The sequence below is a fragment of the Bos javanicus genome, chromosome 8 (assembly GCF_032452875.1).
Source record: "Bos javanicus breed banteng chromosome 8, ARS-OSU_banteng_1.0, whole genome shotgun sequence".
NCBI classification, from domain to species: domain Eukaryota; kingdom Metazoa; phylum Chordata; class Mammalia; order Artiodactyla; family Bovidae; genus Bos; species Bos javanicus.
The window spans coordinates 40,244,072-40,265,854 of NC_083875.1; the positions used below are offsets into that span (position 1 = coordinate 40,244,072).

Below are 21,783 nucleotides of genomic sequence, written 5' to 3' on the forward strand. Positions count from 1 at the left end.
AAGTAGGGAAAATAACTAGGCCATTCAAGTATGACCCAAATCAAATCCCTTATGATTATACAGTGGAGGTGACAAATAGATTCAAGGGATCAGACCTGGTAGATAGAATACCTAAAAAACTATGGATCAAAGTTCATAACACTGTATAGGAGGCAGTGATCAAAACCATCCTAAAGATAAAGAAATGCAAGAAGGCAAAGTGGTTGTCTGAGGAGGCTTTACAAATAGCTGAGGAATGAAGAGAAGTGAAAGGCAAGGGAGAAAGGGAAAGATATACCCAAATGAATGCACAGTTACAGAGACTAGCAAGAAGAGATAAGAAGGCCTTCTTAAATGAACAATGCAAAAAAACAGAGGAAAACAAAAGAATGGAAAATACTAGAGATCTCTTCAAGAAAAATGGATATATCAAGGGAACAGTTCATGCAAGGATGGCACAATCAAGGACAAAAAATTGTAAGTAACTAACAGAAGCAGATGGAGAAGGCAACAGCACCCCACTCCAGTACTCTTGCCTGGAAAATCCCATGGATGAAGGAGCCTGGTAGGCTGCAGTCCGTGTGGTCGCTAAGAGTCAGACACGACTGAGCGACTTCACTTTCACTTTTCACTTTCATGCATTGGAGAAGGAAATGGCAACCCACTCCAGTGTTCTTGCCTGGAGAATCCCAGGGACGGGGGAGCCTGGTGGGCTGCCGTCTATGGGGTCGCAAAGAGTTGGACACGACTGAAGTGACTTAGCAGCAGCAGCAGCAGCAACAGAAGCAGAAGAGATTAAAAAGAGGTGACAAGAATACAAAGAAGAACTATACAAGAAAGGTCTTAATCACCCAGATAACCATGATAGTATGGCCACTCACCTAGATTCAGACATCCTACAGCATGAAGTCAAGTGAGACTTAGGAAGCATCACTACAAACAAAGCTAGTGGAGGTGATGGAATTCTGGCTGAGCTATTGAAAACCCTAAAAGATGATGCTGATAAAGTGCTGCATTTATTATGTTAGCAAATCTGGAAAACTCAGCAGTGGCCATAGGACTAGAAAAGGTCAGCTTTCATTCCAACCCCAAAGAAGAGCAATGTTGCATTCATTTCATATCTAGCAAGGTTATGCTCAAAATCCTTCAAGTCAAGATTCAGCAGTATGTGAAATGAGAACTTCCAGATGGACAAGCTGGGTTTAGAAAAGGCAGAGGAACCAGAGATCAAATTGCCAACATTTGTTGGATCATGGAGAAAGCAAGTTAGTTCCAGAAAAATACCTAATTTTGCTTCATTGACGATGTGAAAGCTCTTGAGTGTGTGGATCACAAAGAAACTGTGGAAAATTCTTAAAGAGATGGGAATATCAGACTACCTTACCTGTCTTCTGAGAAACCTGTATGTAGGTCAAGAAGCAACAGCTAGAACCGGACATGAAGCAAGTGACTGGTTCAAAATTGGGAAAGGAATAAGACAAGGCTGTATGTTGTCACCCTTCTCATTTAACTTCTATGCAGAGTAAATCATGCAAAATGCCAGGCTGCATGAATCACAAGCTAGAAGCAAGATTTCCAGGAGAAATATCGACAACTTTGGATATGCAGTTGATTCCAATCTAATGGCAGAAAGTGAGGAACTAAAGAGCTTCTTGATGAGAGTGAAAGAGGAGAGTGAAAAAGCTGGCTTGAAACTCAACATTGAAAAAATAAATCATGGCATCCAGTCCCATCACTTCATGGCAAATAGAAGGGGAAAAGTGGAAGCAGTGACAGATGTTATTTCCTTGGGTTCCAAAATCACTGCAGATGGTGACTGCAGTCATGAAAATAAAAGACACTTGCTCCTTGGAAGGAAAGCTATGACAAAGCTAGACAGCATATTAAAAGGCAGACAACACTTTTCCAACAGAGGTCCATATAGTCAAAGCTATGGCTTTTCCAGTAGTTATGTACAGATGTCAAAGTTGGACCATAAGGAAGGCTGAGTGCCGAAGAAATGATGCCTTCAAACTGTGTTGCTCGAGAAGAGTCTTAAGAGTCACTTGGACAACAAGGAGATCAAATCAGTCAATCCTAAAGGGAATCAATTCTGAATATTCATTAGAAGGACTGATGCTGAAGCTGAAGCTTCAATAATTTGACCACCTAATGGAAAGAGCAGACTCACTGGAAAAGATGCTGATACTGTGAAAGATTGAAGGCAAAAGGAGAAGGGGGTGGCAGAGGATGAGATGGTTAGATAGCATTACTGACTCAATGTATATGAATTTGAGCAAACTCCAGGAGTCAGTGGAGGACAGAGGAGCCTCACATGCTGCAGTCCATGAGACGGCAATGAGTCAGACATGACTTAGCTACTGAACACCAACAGAATAACTGTCCTTAGACTACTTTCCTATTCCACTACTCCCCTCTCACAGTTTTTCTCTAAAAATAACTGAAAGCCTAGATGGAAATTCTGATAGCGTAGCCTAGACTAAACTCCAGTGGAATTGGGTTCAGAGCCCAGTTTCCAAGAGGTTCAAGTATTTGAAGAAGAGGGCATTCACAGGTGGGAATGCACAGACTGGCTGCAAGGTGGGAAAACAGACCATGAGAACCATGTGCCTTAGCAGAGCAGGGAGCATGCCAGGCACCCAACATCTGGAACCCAAGGCCCCATTCCCAGCCCTTGTCTGGGCAGTTTGTCTGGTAACCATCCTGGAGAACATGGGACTCATCCTTCTCTATTCCCAACAGCCAACCCCACATTCCAACACTATCTCTCAGGGCACAAGAAAGGGAGAGGAACAGAGAGACAGACAAGACGTGAAGTAAGAAACTGACATCTTTGTCTCTAGGATAAGACACAGAGAGAGAGACATAGCTTGACTGCCTGTTCTCCATGGCAAACTAATAGAAGATGGAGATGGGTGGCACATCACCAGTACTGGACGAAAGGCACCATGCCGAGAGCCACACAGTTTCCTTGAAAGTGGAGTCTCAGAGAACTGGGGAGATGCTCAGAACATGAACTGGTATTTGTTACTCAGATATTTCTCCTCTAGAGGTTTTCTTTGGAAAAGACCATAATCTCCTCTTTCATTCTCTAACTCCTCATTCTACATGTTAGGAGAATCTCCTGATCTGGACACTGTGGGCCCTTCCAGATAATCACAGGAGCAGCTATTCAGTGTGTTTTCAAGCCTCCTCAAGGGTGGGTGCATGGAGGGAAGACAGTGGGAAGCCACTTTCCCACTGAAAGAGAATAACCCAAAGGGCAACAAGGAACAAGTTGTGGCTTTAGAAAAAAAAAAAAATCTTCTATTTGAGATGTCAGATACTTGATTCCCAGCAACAGCTCCATTAAATCATCATTTATTGATTTAGTGTTCAAGTGAGGTCAGCTCTAAGGATTAGATCAAGCTGTTCTTGTCCTTCAGTCCAGATGGTTTTGGTGATCAAGATCCCACAGGAAATAAGTGAATTCAGGTCAAGCTTCTCTGCACAATGTGAGTCTCCCCTAGGCACTGCCAGGGGCCAGCAGCCTCATCTCTCCTTCCCTCACCCCAACCCAAGCCCGCCCATGCCTCAGGGCCTGTCCGGTCCCAACTCTTCCCTCACTCACCTGTGAGCCCAACCTGAGCCCTCAGCTTGTAGAAATCTCTGGGCACCTGGCTATAGGGATGAAGGTGCTATAGGAGAGGATCACATCACACCAAGTTCTTCAGCTTGAGGAAGGCTGGTGTCTCCACAGTCACCAAAGATGGTTCTTCAGTGGAGACTGTTTTGGGGAGAAGAAATAAAATCCTGGGTCTGGGATTTTTTTTAGCATTGCTTTCAGTCTTGGATATACCACTTGAAAGTATGTCAAATCTTTTTTCTTTCTTAATTGGAGTATAATTGCTTTACAGTTTTGTGTTAGTTTCTGCCATACAACATGAATCAGCTATAAGCATAGATATATCCCCCTCTCCCGAACCGCCCTTCCTCCCAGCTTCCATCCCACCTCTCTAGGTTATAACAGCTGAGCTCCCTGTGCTATATACATCAGCTGTCCACTAGTTCCTTCAAGTGTATCAAATTTTGAAGGTGGAGTTATCTTTAAAGATAACCCACTCTCACACCATGCCATGTACCAGCACTGCTGTAGACCTGTGAAAATTTAATCAAAAGGCCCCAGCGGGGGCACGGTAGAAATTTGGCCAGCTGCCCCATACCTAGCTTGCTTTCAAACTTTTGTGCCCACCCATCTGGGCCTCTGCCCACCCCCTCCATCTCACTTCCTCCATGGGTGTTTAGAGTTTCATCTTATTCCAGGTACATCTCTTCTGTGGTTTTCTGAAGGGTTTGCTTATGGTTGGTCAGAAAAACAGGAAAGGAAAAAAATGACTCAATTTTATCCAACTTTACCATTTCTTCCTTTCTTGTAATACAAGGCAAATTTCAGTGGTCCAGAACTACCAGCATCCTTAGATGTACCAGTGCTTCAAAAGCATACATCCATGGCCACTGCCAGTCTAGTCTCTGCAGATTTCACTTGGTACAAGAGAAGAAAGACAAAGTAAAGGTGGGGATAGTCACGGGCCCATTCTGAGAAGCAATCAGCAGAGGGAGAGAAGAGCAAGAAGGAAAGTTCCAAGTATACCTGGGGCCACCAGCCATTCTCAGGCAATGGTGTAAAGTGCTCCCCTGCTTGTGTAAATGAACAGGATCTTCCGAAAGTAATCACCTGAGAAGGTGAGATCTTTATTTCCATAGAGAAGTCCTGTGTAATAAATACTTAGGAAACCCTCTGCTGCCTATAGGATTTACACTGATTTATTCTTTATTGACTATGCCAAAGCCTTTGATTGTGTGGATCACAAGAAACTGTGGAAAATTCTGAAACAGATAGAAATACCAGACCACCTGATCTGCCGCTTGAGAAACCTATATGCAGGTCAGGAAGCCACAGTTAGAACTGGAAATGGAACAGACTGGTTCCAAATAGGAAAAGGAGTACATCAAGGTTGTATCTTGTCACCCTGCTTATTTAACTTATATGCAGAGTGCATCATGAGAAACATTGGGCTGGAAGAAGCACAAGCTGGAATCAGATTGCCAGGAGAAATATCAATAACCTCAGATATGCAGATGACACCACCCTTATGGCAGAAAGTGAAGGGGAACTAAAAAGCCTCTTGATGAAAGTGAAAGAGTAGAGTGAAAAATTTGGCTTAAAGCTCAACATTCAGAAAACGAAGATCATGGCATCTGGTCTCATCACTTCATGGGAAATAGACGGGGCAACAGTGGAAACAGTGTCAGACTTCATTTTTGGGGGCTCCAAAATCACTGCAGGTGGTGACTGCAGCCATGAAATTAAAAGACGCTTACTCCTTGGAAGGAAAGTTATGACCAACCTAGATAGCACATTCAAAAGCAGAGACATTACTTTGCCAACAAAGGTCCATCTAGTCAAGGCTATGGTTTTTCCAGTGGTCATGTATGGATGTGAGAGTTGGACTGTGAAGAAGGCTGAGCACCACAAGAATTGATGCTTTTGAACTGTGGTGTTGGAGAAGACTCTTGAGAGTCCCTTGGACTGCAAGGAGATCCAACCAGTCCGTTCTAAAGGAGATCAGTCCTGGGTGTTCTTTGGAAGGAATGATGCTGAAGCTGAAACTCCAGTACTTTGGCCACCTCATGCGAAGAGTTGACTCCCTGGAAAAGACTCTGATGCTGGGAGGGATTGGGAGCAGGAGGAGAAGGGGACAACAGAGGATGAGATGGCTGATGGCATCACCGACTCGATGGATACAAGTTTTTGAGTGAACTCCGGGAGTTGGTGATGGACAGGGAGGCCTGGCGTGCTGCAATTCATGGGGTTGCAAAGAGTCGGACACGACTGAGCAACTGAACTGAGCTGAACTGATACTTTATTATAAAAGTTTCCCTAGTGGTTCAGACAGTAAAAGCCTCTGCCTGCAATGCGGGGGATATGGGTTCTATCCCTGGGTTGGGAAGATCCCTTGGAGAAGTAAATGGCAAGCTACTCCAGTACTCTTGCCTTGGAAATCCCATGGATGAAGGAGCCTGGCAGGCTACAGTCCACAGGGTTGCAAAGAGTTGTAGACGACTGAGCAACTTCACTTTCACTATACTTTATTATGCTGGATATCCTTAGCAATGGCAAATCTTTACCATTTCAGGACACATTTGATGACAGGAGCGAGTCATGTAGAGTAAAGCCTTACTAAAAAGCTGGGCAAGTCCCTTTTAGGTCAAAATCTAGGTGAGGTTGGTTTAACAATTATCTTTCTCTTATTTGTAAATTTCCCAGAAGTGAGGAGGCTAGGCTGGCTGGACCATGATCACCATTGCTCACCTGCCAATAGGGTCTTGACATTGTCAGGTCCAGTGGACCAAGTACATTGCCCAGCAGGGTCAGTGTCACTGCAAGAGAAAGTTCTTATCCTTGGAACACCTTCATTTTCTGGGTCTGTAGCAGACTCATATTTGGGTCCTTAATTGTCTCTCCAATCCCCAGATCTCACCCGGTTCCCCATCAGTGGTATTCTGCCAGTTTTCTTCAACCCTGTGTTCAGGGCTAAAAGTGATTCCCCCAGATATCCTACTATGGCTGGGTACCTCCTTTCAAATCACTTAAAAAGATAAAGCAAAAAATGAAAGTCCCCTCCACAATCTCACAAGCCTAGGCTACTCCTAGTGATACCTAGTATGTTTCTTCCCACATGGTTTCTTTTTGGGGACTCAAGCATGCTCTTTTAACTAAATCAATGCACATATTTTGAATGACAGGAAGAATACCCTGCAGTGAGCACAGTGACCCACCACCCTCTGCAAAGCCTTAAGTAGGCTATGATTATCTTGGGCCAGGATGGCTTAATTTCTAAGTCTATAGATCGTTCAGCGCAGCTACAACCTATACCAATCTCAGGTCCTAGCAGAACCCAGGTAGGCTGTGGGACAAGACAGCCTGTTCCGCTGGAACGCTCAAGGGACAAAGTCAGTGGTAACTTCTGGTCCAGAAGCCAAAGGTTTAGGGCCAGGATCTGATCTGAACTCTGCCCTGTCCTGGATGAGTCTCTCTGCTCTCCAGCTACCTCACCTGGTAAAGACAGAGGTGGAATGAGAGGGAGCAAGTTGTTAAGATGCCCAGGGAACTAATCTGTAATGCAATGGAATAGAGAAAATGGTATTAATTAGCACTCTGCTCAGGGAGCATCCTGAGTCTGGTTTAAAGGAATATATTGATAAGCTGCCAGGTATTCAGGTGGAAAGTGAAAGTGAAAGTCATTCAGTCATGTCTGACTTGTTGTGAACCCATAGACTATATAATCCATAGAATTCTCCAGGCCAAAATACTGGAGTGGGTAGATTTTTCCTTCTCCAGGGGATCTTCCCAACACAGGGATTGAACCCAGGTCTCCCACATTGCAGGTGGATTCTTTTTTTTTTTTTTTTTTTGCAGGTGGATTCTTTACCAGCTGACCCAGAAGGGAAGCCCAAGAATATTGGAGTGGGTAGCTTATCCCTTCTCCAGCGGATCTTCCTGACCCAGGAGTCAAACCAGGGTCTCCTGCATTGCAGGCAGATTCTTTACCAACTGAACTATCAGGGAAGCCCATTAAGGTGGACAGAAGAACATTTCTATAGTCTATATTTGTTGCTCTGGCCTGCCCAGTATCTATCTTCTTGTCTTTTGGCATCAGAAGGAATATTTTCTGTGACGTACCACCTCCCCCACCCTCAGTGCAAATGGTTTGGGAGCTGGACTCCTTCAGGCTGTAAGAACTGGCATGTGACCCAGGCAAGGACAATCAGAGCAGCGAATTCCTCTGGTTATAATCATTGATTTCTGGTTGGGCAAATGACCCAACCATGATGCTCAATTCTTTGGGGACATCGTTGGGAACTGTTAGGGAGACTCTGTTCCAGCTGCTCAAAGGACAGGATGTAAGCCAAGAATTAACAGCCTCTTGCCACCATCAGTGAGAAGATCCTGGGGAGAATGAAATAGAAGAACAGACATATGGAGCAAATATGATGTGTTTTGATGACATTATTCAAGTCCATGGATCCAACTATGCCAAAAGTAAGTTAATTCCCTAGAGTCCAATGATTGATACATTCCTGATTTTGCTTAAGCCTGTTTTTTTCCCACTTAGTTACACTTACACACACACACACAAAATCCTGACTAACACAACTTCCAAGGGGAATGCTTGAGCAACAAAGATGATAAAGCAGGGCTTTTGTTTTGCTGAGATGTGCAAAAGATGGGATGTTACCTCTAGCATTCTCCTTTTCCACTCTTTCCTCACAGAAATTACTTCTGTTATTTCTTCAACTCTAAGTACTGGACAATAATTTAAGAATATCCATTTAAAAGGGCACAGAGGTATGACTGGCTAGAGACACATGTATACCATGATTCAGATATCATGGAACCAAACGCTTTGTGTTCATGTTCCAGTTTCTCCACTAACTGTGTGAACTTGATTTAGTCTCACAGCTTCTCTAAGCCTAAATATATGTGCCTGTGAGGATGAAGGAGATAATGTTCATGGAAGCGTTTTGAAATCCATAAAGGAGTAGGAGTTGTGAGTCAGGGAAATCTGAACACTTACCACCTTGCAAGGATGCTACATTACAGAAGAAAACATCTTGAGGGAAGAAAGCAGAACTTTATCTCACTGGTCATAGCAAACACCCTCTTCCAATAACACAAACGAAGACTCTACACATGGACATCACCAGATGGTCAACAACGAATCAGACTGATTATATTCTGTGCAGCCAAAGATGGAGAAGCTCTATACAGTCAGCAAAAACAAGACCAGGAGCTGACTGTGGTTCAGACCATGAACTCCTTATTGCCAACTGAAGAAAGTAGGGAAAACCACTAGACCATTCAGGTATGACCTAAATCAAATCCCTTATGATTATACAGTGGAAGTGAGAAATAGATTTAAGGGCCTAGATCTGATAGAGTGCCTGATGAACTATGGACTGAGGTTCGTGACATTGTACAGGAGACAGGGATCAAGACCATCCCCAAGAAAAAGAAAGGCAAAAAAGCAAAATGGCTGTTTGAGGAGGCCTTACAAATAGCTGTGAAAAGAAGTGAAAAGCAAAGGAGAAAAGGAAAGATATAAGCATCTGAATGCACAATTCCAAAGAATAGCAAGAAGAGATTAGAAAGCCTTCTTCAGCGATCAATGCAAAGAAATAGAGGAAAACAACAGAATGGAAAAGACTAGGGATCTCTTCAAGAAAATCAGAGACACCAAAGGAACATTTCATGCAAAGATGAGCTCGATAAAGGAATGGTATGGACCTAACAGAAGCAGAAGATATTAAGAAGAATACACAGAAGAACTGTACGAAAAAGATCTTCACAACCCAGATAATCACGATGGTGTGATCACTGACCTAGAGCTAGACATCCTGGAATGTGAAGTCAAGTGGGCCTTAGAAAGCATCACTATGAACAAAGCTAGTGGAGGTGATGGAATTCCAGTGGAGCTATTCCTAATCCTGAAAGATGATGCTGTGAAAGTGCTGCACTCAATATGCCAGCAAATTTGGAAAACTCAGCAGTGGCCACAGGACTGGAAAAGGTCAGTTTTCATTCCAACCCCAAAGAAAGGCAATGCCAAAGAATGCTCAAACTACTGCACAATTGCACTCATCTCACACGATAGTAAAGTAATGCTCAAAATTCTCCAAGCCAGGCTTCAGCAATATGTAAACCGTGAACTTCCTGATGTTCAAGCTGGTTTTAGAAAAGGCAGAGACATCCGCTGGATCATGGAAAAAGCAAGAGAATTCCAGAAAAACATCTCTTTCTGCTTTATTGACTATGCCAAAGCCTTTGACTGTGTGGATCACAATAAACTGTGGAAAATTTTGAAAGAGATGGGAATACCAGAACACCTGATCTGCCTCTTGAGAAATTTGTATGCAGGTCAGGAAGCAACAGTTAGAACTGGACATGGAACAACAGACTGGTTCCAAATAGGAAAAGGAGTTCGTCAAGGCTGTATATTGTCACCCTGCTTATTTAACTTATATGCAGAGTTCATCATGAGAAACGCTGGACTGGAAGAAACACAAGCTGGAATCAAGATTGCCAGGAGAAATATCAATAACCTCAGATATGCAGATGACACCACCCTTATGGCAGAAAGTGAAGAGGAACTAAAAAGCCTCTTGGTGAAAGTGAAAGAGGAGAGTGAAAAAGTTGGCGTAAAGCTCCACATTCAGAAAACGAAGATCATGGCATCTGGTCCCACCACTTCATGGGAAATAGACGGGGCAACAGTGGAAACAGTGTCAGACTTTATTTTTCTGGGCTCCAAAATCACTACAGATGGTGACTGCAGCCATGAAATTAAAAGACGCTTTCTCCTTGGAAGGAAAGTTATGACCAACCTAGATAGCATATTCAAAAGCAGAGACATTACTTTGCCAACAAAGGTTCGTCTAGTCAAGGCTATGGTTTTTCCTGTGGTCGTGTATGGATGTGAGAGTTGGACTGTGAAGAAGGCTGAATGCCGAAGAATTGATGCTTTTGAACTGTGGTGTTGGAGAAGACTCTTGAGAGTCCCTTGGACTGCAAGGAGATCCAACCAGTCCATTCTGAAGGAGATCAGCCCTGGGATTTCTCTGGAGGGAATGATGCTAAAGCTGAAACTCCAGTACTTTGGCTACCTCATACGAAGAGTTGACTCACTGGAAAAGACTCTGATGCTGGGAGGGATTTTGGGCAGGAGGAGAAGGGGACGGCAGAGGATGAGATGGCTGGATGGCATCACTGACTTGATGGACGTGAGTCTGAGTGAACTCCGGGAGTTGGTGATGGACAGGGAGGTCTGGCGTGCTGCGATTCTTGGATTCGCAAAGAGTCGGACACGACTGAGCAACTGATCTGATCTGATCTGAAGAAGGCTGAGCTGGGACACATTTTAGTATCAGCAGATCATGATGCCAAATGGAACTTCATCTCTTTGAATGAGGATTAAGAACAGCTCAATAACTGATATGACCTCCAGTCTTCCTGTTACCAGAAAGTAAGTTTATGTGTCCAATGTACAGTGAGGCCAAACAATACCAAAACATGGGAGTTTGGAACAGAGAAAAGTTTATTGCAGGGGTGTGCAAGGAAATGGTGCTCATGCCTTAAAACTCCCAAATCTCCCCCCACCCCCACCCCCAACAAGAGCTCTCAGCAAAGTCCTTTTCTAGGAAAGGTGAAGGAGTATGGTTAGTTGTCGCAGACTTCTTGGTGTCAGAGCCTTTGTTCTTGAGGCCAGGTTATGGTTAGATAACAATGTTCCTGCAAATATCCACCAAACAAATGTTATTCTCCATTCTGACAAGAAATGGCGGGGTCCCAAGGCTCAACTTTTCCCCTGTGAGGTCCAGGTCCCGGCTGAAAAGCTCTCAGTTGATGGTTCCTTCAGAGCCAGGTCCCCAGACCCTGCCCAGCTGTCATCCCTGAGGGAGCCAGGTGCCCGGGACCTCTTGTCTTCAGCTCCTCAGGCTGCCCAAATGGTGGGGGCCTGGTCCCGCAGATGACATTCTAGGCAAATGGCTGCTGCCATTAGGTCACAGGGGTGGGGATAGGGGAGAGGTTCACTGTAGCCTCAAGGCCTGGGTCCAGCCAGCGAGTGGCTTTGGCGAGAGCCCTAGAGCCCTCCAGGACACAGCCCCCAGCCTGTTCTCTGGGCCCCTCCACTCACTCACTGGCCTGAAGCCAGGTAAGCTGGAGGGCCATGGGGGAGAAGGCCAGGATCTGCCTCTTACCTTATTCTCTGCCTGACAACTAACCACTCCACTGAAGGTTGGCTGAACGGCCTCATTAAGGTTGCTCCTGAACAGTTGGTCGCTTGTGGGAGGGGCCCACTGTGGCACCAACCAATGACTGAGCAGGATCATTAACGGTCACTCACTGACGGCTGCTTGGGGGAGGGGCCCACTGAGGAGACAACCAATGGCTGAGCAGGACCACTAAAGGTCTTGTGCTAACTGTTGCCTAGTAGCAGGGTGGGCAGGCTGGAAGGAGGATGGTGGTAATGGCACACAGCATCCACAGTTTGCTAAGGGCCACTCTTTATTATATTCCCATTGCTTCTCTCTCCTAACCTACTCCTTCCCCAGACACAAGCAGACAGTCAAGATTTGCACCAAGAAGTTCAAACATTCCAGATGGGTAACCAACAGGAGACTACCACTGGGGAGAAAATAATTACATTCAATATAACAGTCATTCTAATCTTTTCAAGAAAGCATGAGAACCTCTTTTAAACATCTGAAATTTTCACAGACCTCTTTCCATATGAAGGCACCTGTTCATTGAGAAAATACTTTATGAATTATGAATTCAGTGCTACTTTAAAGTGAATTTGTATATTACTCATAACAGTGGCAGTTCCTAACACTTGGAGTCACACAAGAATATGCAAGTCATATGAGGTGCTTGGTGTTCAGTCCCCTCAGGTCAGGGGCAAACAGATGAGACGACCAGGACAGCCCCTGAGGGACTGACTCCTTGCTGGTTCCCTGGCAGCTCCCCCCGCCACTGTCTGGTTTCTGTGCCAATGTTGTTTTCTTGGTATTCTTAAGAAGGGCACTTGCCACTTGCTCCCTCCATCTGAGATTTGATTGTTTTCCATTTCTTTTTGTTGTTGTTTTGCATTTTTCTTCCTCTCAGGTGGGTGAACAGGAGTTCAAGTTTGTTTTGTTATTTCCTAACCTGGGTCACATTCAGGACTCTGATTAAAGCTTTGTGATTTCACCTTCTGAACTCCCAGAAGACAAAACTCAGAACTGCAAATAGTACCCACTCAGGTTGTCAAGAGATGCAAAAGCTTTCCTTGATGTACAGCATCAACAGCTTTAAAAAGCATCCACTTGGGTATCACACTGATTTTTCTCAATTAATGTCTCTATTTGATCACTATCAACTTCAACTGGTCTACCCGACCATGGACACTGTCCAGTGAGAAATCACCAGCATAAAACTTCACAACCACTTTTGACACATCTGATCAGTCACAGCACCTTCTCTGTACACTACACGAATCTTTTTCTGTGTTTCAGTTGCATTTTTACCTTCCTTGGAATAAAAAAACATAACATGCTGGAGGGGAAAAAAAAAGAAAGCTCCTACTTAAGTTGTACATTTTGAAGAAGACACTCAGAGAGTATCCAGGCAGGCTCTTTTCTGGACAGCTTATTAACAGAGGAGCAGGGCCAGCAGGGGCTTGTTGCAAGTGTAATTCAAATGGCAACATACTCCAGTATTTTTGCCTGGGAAACCTCACGGACATAGAAACCTGGTGGGCCACAGTCCTTAGGTCACAAGAGTCGGACACAACTTAACAACTAAACCACCATCTTTTAAAATGGCTGTTTAAAAAGCCCAAGGCCTCTCCACATTCCTAGACCCACTGCCTTGAGGGCCCTGTCTTCACATCTTGGTGATAGCTGCTGGCAAGTGGTGTCCAGGTCAGAGTTCTGAAAATCCAGGTGTTTGGGGGCTCAGACTTGAATATGGCTTGAAATCTAAAAATATGGCCAATCATTTTATGGTGCTCCTTCCCCAAGGGTTTCTCCTTGACCAATATTACCAAGATTTGGGCTAAGCCCTCACAGGGTTCTGGCACTCTCCCTGGGCTCCCAAGTCAGTAGAACATCTTCTGACAACCTCTTGTTGAGAGCTCAGGTGGGTTCCACTGCCATGCTAAGGTTCTGAGCTGAGAAGGAAAGAACAGTCAATGTGATTCTCAAAGAGATTGTGCTCAGTTGCTAAGTCGTGTCTGACTCATTGTGACCCCATAAACGGTAGCCCACCAGGCTACTTTGTCCATGGGATTTTCCAGGGAAGAATACTGGAGTAGGTTGCCATTTTGTCTTCCAGGGGATCTTCCCGACCCAGGGGTTGAATCCACATCTCCTGCATTGGCAGATGGATTCTTTACCACTGAGCTACTTAAGAAGCCCCCTCAAGAGATTAGGGACATTGTAGTTTATCACAACACACACAAAAAAAATCCTAGCCTAGTCCCATTTCTGACTCTTGTAATTCCCAGAAGCCCAGATAAGAAAGTAAGATGGTATGGGACTAGGCGAGGCCCATAATCTGAAGCTCATGGGCGTGGGTGTCAATGCTGTAAGGTTGGGCAAGGGTTAGTCACTAAATTCCAACCGCTTGACTTCTTACAAATATTCCAATCACAAATGGCAGAGTTTATCTTTCCTAAAAAAAAAAAAAATCCTACTAGACCAAGTACCTGACAAATATGATTTGCAGAATAAGAGCACTACATGCAATACTTTTCTGGGGGTGGGAGGTATGGAAAGTTCAATGTCCAGGTCAGTTTGAAAAGCAGTAAGTAAAACAAAGACAGTTTCCGCTACAGGACTCCTCAGAGCTTCTGCTATGTTAGTACACATTGTGGCCTCTGAACCTGCTAGAGGCTGCAACACTGTCTACACCTGTATTAAGTTGGCATTTCAGGGAAAAGGGCTTCCCTGGTGGCTCAGACAGTAAAGAATTTGCCGGCAGTGTGGAAGACCCAGGTTTGATCCCTGGATCACGAAGAGCCTCTGGAGAAGGGAATGGCAACCCACCCCAGTATTCTTGCCCAGAGGAGCCAGGCAGTCTACAGTCCACGGGATCGCAAAGAGTGGGACACAACTGAGCAACTAACACTTTCTTTTCACTTTTTCAGGGAAAGCATTCTATGATGCTAGTGTACAACAGAACATGCTCTGGGAAACATTACAGCAGACCTAACGTAATCTACAGAGAAGGCAATGGCACCCCACTCCAGTACTCTTGCCTGGAAAATCCCATGGATGGAGGAGCCTGGAAGGCTGCAGTCCATGGGGTCGCTGAGGGTCGGACACGACTGAACGACTTCACTTTTTCACTTTCATACATTGAAGAAGGAAATGGCAACCCACTCCAGTGTTCTTGCCTGGAGAATCCCAGGGACGGGGCATCCTGGTGGGCTGCTGTCTATGGGGCTGCACAGAGTCGGACACAACTGAAGTGACTCAGCAGCAACGTAATCTAATTAAGAGGTGAAGCAGTGCTCTGACCCAGAATCCTGAAGAGAGGCAAGGGTAGAGGGAAGCCACTTAGGCAGTTTCATGAGCAGGCCTTGGATTCCTCTCCATCTACAGCACTTCCTTCCACAGGCCCCAGCCATATCATAAGTAAGTTGCTTGTGTGTGTCTGTGTGTTTTAAGGGAAGGTGCAGAGGAGTAGGACAAAGGGGATGCTTGATCTTTTATTTGCCTTGCAGCTCATGAAAAATGATGGGAGTTGCACCTGAGATTCTTAATATAAGTAAACGTATATACACACAGAAACAGGTATATAACTATAAAAACAAAATCGTGCAAGTTATTTGGAAATAAGAGGAATACCCATCATGTCCCCATCCTAATTCCTGTCATCACTTATATATGTCTTCAGTGCTCTTCTAGGGATAGCTTTTTACGTCACTGTCATTATCATTTTAATTCTTGTATTCCTGGCAATGGAAAAAAGCCCTGATTTTCCTCCCCACTTCTGAATTTGTCTTTCCAGAGGTGGAAAAAGACAGAACCACGATGGAAAGCACCAATGGATATTGCATATCCGCCTTTCTTCAAGCTGGCCCCCTAACCTTCCTCCTGCCCACAGCCCACATGGTGTTCCCACCGCCAGTTCTCCTCCCTCTGTGTTATCATCCTGGTATACTCCTCCTTCCAGCCCAAGAATACCACTAGCTAAAATGATAAACTTTTGCCCAGTGTTCATATTAACTTTGGCCTTCCAGGTACAAAAGTCTTGCTTTTTGTCAGGAAACACCTGTTGAAGTGAATTCATTCTTGCCCACTCAATTCTTTTTATTTATTTATGGCTGTGCTGAATCTTCATTGCTGTGCGAGGGCTTTCTCTAGTTGCAGTGCATGGGCTTCTCATTGCGGTGGGTTCTCCTGTTGCAGAGCATAGGCTCTAGGGTGCATGGGCTCAGTAGTTGCGAAGCATGGGCTTAGTTGTCCCGTGGGATGTGGAATCTTCCCAGACCAGGAATCAAACTTGTGACCCCTGCATTGGCAGGCAGATTCTTAACCACTGGACCACCAGGGAAGTTCCGTCCACTCTATTCTATACCATGATCCTGGAAGATTTTGGATGGTGAAAGATGGCGGTGGGCAAACAGTAATGTAGGATATCCTCCCAAGAGTATTCAGGGAACTAGGTAATGCAGTCTATAGTAGATAACTGTTATTTCTGCCTTCCCAGTGTCTTTTCTCTTTGTAAAAGTATTCAGATTTTCCTTCAGGAACCACTTTACCTGTTCCTCTCAAACTACACAGTTTGGTAGTTTGGCTGACATCCTTACCACTCCAGGGTTGAGAATAGGACCCAGATCTGGTCATTTTGGAGTCAACCAGAGGGAGACACAATTCTGGAGGATTTTTTTTTTTTTTTAAATAATGGGTAGAATCTCTCTGACCACAAGATTGCTAAGAACTGAATGTTAAAGAGAATGCCTGATGGAGAAGAAACACAAAGCAATACTGGGAGAAGGGAGATAGCGGAGTTCTGATGACATACAGTTGCTTACATGGTAGTCTTGTAACACTTTGGCATGATGACACTGGAGCTCTTCATTTGGTTTGGTGCACACAGTAGCTGAGCAGTGCTGAGCCCTGAGGCAGCCTGCCTGCTTACTTCACCCTGACCAGGTGGGTCCTGCTAGAACATGGCGAACTTCACAGAGATGCCTGTAGGCACTCTTTTTAACTCTATAGCGTGTCATGGGGCAGTGTGACCCCAACCCATGTACAGGTGCCACATCTTGCCTCTGGTCTTCTGGCTGAGTCCATCCAAGTATCAGATATAAAGATAAACCCTATGACCCATGGAGCCATGAACCTGTTAGGTAAAAGACTGCTTTGAATCCTCATCAGGGGTTTAACAGCTAAAAAGAACCCTAAGCATTTAACACATAACCATTTAATATGTCCTGTCAGTACGAGGGTGGACAGCAGCTATTTTCCATTTTACAGATGAGGTAGAGGATCTGCCCAATGCCATGTGGCTACAGACTCAGCTATTTAATAAGATGTAAACACAGTCTCATTCCTAAGCCTGTTACTTCCACAGTGCTCTACTGAAACTCAAGAAGCCAAAAGCTTTCCTCACAAATGATTGAATTCATCTTTTTTTAATATAGTCTTTCAAAAAAACACTTTAAAACCACAACCACACCAAATTGTAAAAGATCAACCTACTTCACATCAAAACAGGTTAACACAGAGAATTAACCAATAACTGAGGGTGTGACGTGTGAAGAAGGAACCCAGGGGTGTATGAGAACCTGTAGTTGGGGATGCCCCATAGGCTGGGGGAGTCCCTCCGGAGATGCTGAGGCTCTAACGTTACAGAGGTGGCACGGTGAGGGGGGAGGACTTACATGGTTTTACTTTCTAGGCTTCTTATGACAGTGTCACCAAACCACACATGTTAAAATACAGCCATGTGGCAAATTTCTGAAAGGCTCCTTATAATTTTGCCTTTTAAACTGTTTGGTTGGCCAAACAATTGGCCATTTAATATATGACTGGCAATAATTCCTTGCAATTACGGTGTGTGCCTGGGAATATATGTGAAGAAACAAACTCATTTATATTGTTTTCAACATTTTAAATTTGGAAATGTTTCATTTTGTGGATATTTATTTTTGCTCTTTTTCTTTGCCTAACTTGAAGGCAATATTTTTTTTTTTTTTTCGGTAAGCCTTCCCACTGATTCTTCAAAGCTTACAGATATTAGACACAATGCCTTTAATTGCCTAACAGGTAAAACAGCAGAGACGTGGAAACAGAGCATTGACAGAGAGAGGAGAATTTGAGAAGTATGGGGAGCCAAATGTACTCAGCATTTAAAACAACCTCAGGTCAGTTGTCATGACCTGAAATTGGACCCCTCCGAGCAACAAGCCAGGCACCATTTCAAAATATATGGTCCCACCAATATCTTCCCTTAAAGACTAAAGTGATATCTTCAGGAGTCCTACCATCCAAGATGCACCAGGAATAGGCACCTGCCTCGAACGTTCCTCTTCCTTTGGGGCAGCATCCACTCCCAAGAGGAGACCAGTTATCCAAATGGCCCCCAGTGAGTTCAACAGCAGGTCCACCACCCTCAGGACCGTGTGGTGACAGGGTATTCACAGAGTAGACACATGAAGCTGCCAAATGCGTCATTGTTGGGCTACTTCATTTAAGTCAGTCTCTGATTTCTAGAAATTCACCTACCTTCATCAGTTTGAATACATGATTTCACAAATCACAGTAGAAATTATTAGCAAACTAATCAACCTGAAATTTTTAGATGTAAAGCTCTTTAAGAGGGTTGGGAATGGGGGGAAAAACACAGGAATAAAGAGTGTAAAACATCTTGATGTTATGAGGATGGGAGTGGCATGGAGGAGGCAATGAAGGTCATCTTTCTGGTTTTGGGGGCACCCAAACCAGGAAACTCTGATGGAGTGCAAATTACTTCTCCCCTACTCTGGAGTCAGGTGAGGAAGAGCAGAGGTCCAGGCTGGGTACAAGGCCTCATATATCCACCCTGATTTCCCAAAAGCAATCCAAGTGTGCAGAAGTGAAATACTTATGCCATAACAGCTGGTCAGTAGCTGAAATGGGGCAGAAAGCAAGCTGGGCCTCTTACCTCCCAAGATCAGCATCCCCACCCCTGTAGACTTAACACAAGGGTATTGTATTAGCAGAGCAGGATCCACATCTAGAACCACCAGTATCAGAAGAACCAGGAAGACAGGAAGTGGCCCATGTGCCAAAAGCTCTGCCCCAGTCCATCTACAGATGCTACCAAAGGCCAGTGCCTCAGGCATGGAGTCAGGCTATCTAACTATTAAGGGCCAAATGAAAGACATGGATTAGAGGAGCCCTGGACCTAGTCTGCTCCTGACAAACATGACAGCCCTATTTGCTTGGGTAAAGGAGTGACGTGGCTTGGCTTCCCACTCAAATGGCTTCCTAGATCTAGTCAACTAGAGTACAGAAAAACTGCACTTGCCTGCTTGACATTCCTCGTAACTACTGGTCACTTCTAAAGAACAGGCCAGGGTGGTCTAAACATGGAAACTCTGATCGAGTGCAAGTTACTTCTCCACTCCGTAGTCAGATGAGGAATAGCAGAGGTCCAGGCTGGGTGCAAGGCCTGTGATGCTGCTTTTTTATCCATCACAGACTGTTATAATCACCTACCAGCACATTCACGTCTCCAAAAAAGCACCAACAGGTAAAGTCAATGAGGCCCCACATTCTAATCCACCCACCATAACCAATACCCTGGAAAAATCCACTTCTGCACCCTGCTTTGGTCCCCTCACCTCACCAGTTGAATCCCACCCCTGGCCTAAGGCACAGCCAAAATTAAAGTAATCCCTTAGTTCCCTGGTGTTTCCTTTTCTCCATCTACCTACGATTTTGTCCACTTCCTTAGGCCTCCTCTACTCCAATCGTCTACTTTCTTCCCTGCCTTTTCACACCCTTCTCTCTTCCACTTGGCCACCTCGAAATTAAGTGTCAGCACTGGCCTTACCCAGGAGCCTCCCAACACAGAAGACCCAGCGGGATGGCGACCTCACCATTTTTCACTATAGAGTGACAGTGAGAGGACAGGCACCACAGTGCAACCTAAGCTTGGGGGCTTTTTGCTTGGGTCTGTAATCAACGATGTCCTTCACCACTTTTTATCAGAAAAGATAAACAAACAAACCACAAGGTTCGGCTGCCCTCTGAGGGCAATCTGGATTTCAGCAGTGCCTCCTGCTCTTTCCCCATCCGCACATCATGTTGCAACACCCTAGCTTCCCCCCACATCTGTCTTGTTGAATATGGTAAATAATCATGATGGAAGGAGGCTGGCTGGTGTTCACCCAGAATGTAACAGAGAAGGATGGTAGAAGACAGAAGCAAGGCTTGGAACATGATAGGAAGGCAAGGCCATGATTCTGTCACGATCCCTAAAACGTGTATATGCCTTAAAAAAAAAAAAAATTACTAGTCTTATTGAATTCAGACTGGTCTGTTTCTGTCAACAGAGGGAAGTAAAGGGGTCAAGATAGAAAGCTAAGCTCAAAGTGCTGGAATCTCCCATCAAACTATACTAGGGGTAGCTGCACCAACCAGGAGCTAAGCTAAGAACAAGGCAGAGACTGCAGAAGTGGAATGTCACTAAGATGTACCAGTAACCTCTGCCCAAGGAGAGCTGTTGCTTCTCTCAGGCACCTGAGAAGGAGCTGGCAGCAGGCTGCTTAAATAAATATTAATATTTAATGTGTCTTCCTATTGCCTACAGCATCACTACTACCACTCCAGAAGCAGCTGTACCAGTCAGAGGGCTGGAGACCACCAGACACTTTCGTGTTGACAGCAGATGGAAGCTCGCATCCCTTATACTAGCTGTAATGATCTGCCTGGTGTCTACATGTCACCCTAAACTGACCAACAGGACCCATTTCCCAATCTTGTCCCAAGGGACAGAAAGTTCCTACTGGACACAGCCAAAGCCATTTGGTTCCTTACTTCTATATCTGAGCATGGGTGGATCTGGGTTTGAACATCAGCAGCATTAAATAAAATTACTTTGCCAACAAAGGTCCGTCTAGTCAAAGCTATGGTTTTTCCAGTAGTCACGTATGGATGTGAGAGTTGGACTATAATGAAAGCTGAGCATCCTTTTCCATCCAAAAGGAAATCAGTACTGAATATTCATTGAAAGGACTGATGCTGAAGCTGAAACTCCAATACTTTGGCCATCTGATGTGAAGAACTAACTCAATGGAAAAGACCCTTACGCTGGGAAAGATTGAAGGCAGGAGGAGAAGGAGATAACAGAGGATGAGATGGTTGGATGGCATCACTGACTCGATGGACATGAATTTGAGCAAGCATCAGGAAGAAGCATGACAGGGAAGCCTGGCATGCTGCAGTCCATGGGTTGCAAAGAGTCAGACACGACTGAGCGACTGAACTGATGTGTGGTAGGCAAAATTTTCAGATGTCTAAGAGTCCTGGCCCCGGCTATTCAAACACTAACCTAGGTACTGCTGTGACCAGATGACTTTAAGATATGTTATCACAAGAAGTCAGATTCAAAGCATGAGAAGGATTCAATGCATCATCGCTGGCTTGAAGATGGAGGGAGTCAAGTTACAAGGAATGCAGGCAGCCTCTACTTATAAGCTGAGAGTTGCCTGCAGCTGACAGCCAGCCAGAAACAGGAACTCCAGTCCAACAATTCTGCCAACAATCCAAATATGGTTGGAAATGTATTCCTGCCCGGAGCCCAGCACCTTGACATTAGTCTTGTGAAGCCATAACCAGAGAATCCAAGCACAGACCAGGACCTCTGACCTACAGAATCGTGGATGATAAATGGTACTACTTTAGGCTCCTAAGTTTGTGGTAACTGGTTATGCAGCAACAGAAATCTAATACAGCATGTAGAGCTCTCAGTAAGTTGACAGCCACAGTTCACAATGGCCTGACCTGTCGGTGTTAGCTCCCCACTCCACATCCTCCCACACCCCCAGACACAAGAGCACAAACTTCCTCGGGACCCCTTTTACTGAGAAAAGAAAAGGGTACTGAGAGACCTGGGGAGGTAAAGACCATGCCTTACCTCAAAAGTCCACCCTAGGTAGACAATATCATTTGGAATCCTAATAGAAAAATCAGATATTTCCCCTACCACTGATAACTCTGAACCCC

At 44.8% G+C, this 21,783-nt stretch overlaps 1 protein-coding gene and 1 long non-coding RNA gene across 3 annotated transcripts in view; one reads left to right on the forward strand and one right to left on the reverse strand.

Moving 5' to 3' along the window:
* The window catches only part of RCL1 (RNA terminal phosphate cyclase like 1), a 228,680-nt gene that overhangs the window by 132,349 nt on the left and 74,548 nt on the right, over nt 1–21,783 (reverse strand). The window lies entirely within an intron of this gene.
* On the forward strand, nt 13,979–18,002 carry LOC133252628 (uncharacterized). Its single transcript, XR_009738005.1, has 2 exons — nt 13,979–15,198; nt 17,839–18,002. It is a non-coding gene; the product is annotated as an uncharacterized LOC133252628 (long non-coding RNA).